The sequence below is a fragment of the Onychomys torridus genome, chromosome X (genome assembly GCF_903995425.1).
Source record: "Onychomys torridus chromosome X, mOncTor1.1, whole genome shotgun sequence".
In the NCBI taxonomy this organism is placed as follows: Eukaryota; Metazoa; Chordata; class Mammalia; order Rodentia; family Cricetidae; genus Onychomys; species Onychomys torridus.
The window spans coordinates 105,375,164-105,376,576 of record NC_050466.1 but is presented as its reverse complement, the minus strand read 5'-3'; the positions used below and the strand labels follow the sequence as shown (position 1 = coordinate 105,376,576).

The 1,413-nt window shown below is 31.7% G+C and overlaps 1 non-coding gene across 1 annotated transcript; it reads left to right on the top strand.

Moving 5' to 3' along the window:
• The first annotated feature begins 803 nt into the window (after positions 1-803).
• Trnat-agu lies at positions 804-870 on the top strand. The gene has a single exon. It is a non-coding gene; the product is annotated as a tRNA-Thr (tRNA).
• The last annotated feature ends 543 nt before the right edge of the window (positions 871-1,413 follow it).

Genomic DNA, 1,413 nt, shown 5'->3' with positions numbered 1-1,413 from the left:
GCTCATGCACCAGACGGCTCATGGCAATAGGATCAAGCTACACAACTCTCTTGCTTATGCAGAGAGCCTAGTCCAGTTCCATGGAGTGGCCACAGTTAAGCTGAAATGTTTTTCTGTATTATACATTGGAGTTTTCGTGGCTTATTATACATTTAAGTTTATGTTTTCAACCAAATTTTACCATATCCATTATGAATTCTCAAATCATTATTTCAGGTCTTCATATTTCTTGTCTTCCAAAAATTCCAATATATGAAACCTAAACCATTTAGTATTATCACGGAGGTTTTTAAAGTTTTACTTTTTTTTTTCAGGTTCTTTAGTCTCTAGTGATCAGCTCTATCTTAATGTTTATTCCTAATATTTTTGTTTTCTCAACTCCATTTTTGAGTACTTCCAGCAAGCTTTTAATATTTCGTATTTCACATTCTTTTGATATATATATATATATGTATATATTCTACTTAGGTACTTAGGTTTCTTATTGTATTCCCTATTTCTTTGGTAAGAATTTCTATATTCATCTTTCATTTTTCCAACAGAGTTTTCAGTTGTGAATGAATAATTTTTATTTCTTTTCAGATAATTCAAATTTGTATTATCTTGCTATTGTCTAATTAATTATACATTCAAATTAGACTTGTTTTTTTCATGATGAATGATTTTGGTTGCATCCTAAATACATTTTATTGTGTCAAGTAATATCTCTAATAACATCTCTATATGAGTTACTTTAGTTGTTGTTTATGGTTCTGTTTTATTTATGACCATTGTGGAGTAAAAATTGATAGCAAGGTCAGGGATTTAGCTCAGTGGTAGAGCATTTGCCTAGTAAGCAAAAGGCCCTGGGTTCGATCCTCAACTTCAAAAAAATTTATATCACTAGATTTTGTTTTTTAATCTACACATTCAAAATATAATCATTTTGTTTTTCAGATAGGTTTCCACTTCTCTATGAAGACTTGATTTTAAGTGTTTTGTACTGCTCTTTGTTTCTATTTTGTTTGTGTCCTTCAGACATATATTATATAGAAAATCTCTTTTCTGCCTTCTTTATGTGCTTTGCAGACAGATCAAGGAAGCCTGTGCATCTCTGAGAAGGAGAAGGCATTTCTAAAACAAGCCCTTTCTTTCTGCTGCTAGCACATTTCTACTTTCTACCACAACCAGGGTTGACTTGTCATGATGTTTGTCTTACCATTCTATTTATGAAAGAAATTGGTTCTTGTCCCACATTTTAATGCTATTTTAGATAGAAAGTTATGCACATTGAGGATTGTTTTTATTTTACTTTGGTTATCTTGACTCACTAGAACTTTTTTTTTTCCTTTCAATTCAGGACAACCTAACAAGATGGGCCTTGCCCATTCCACATTTCAAAGGCTTCCTATCAATGCCTGATGCAGTCTTTCT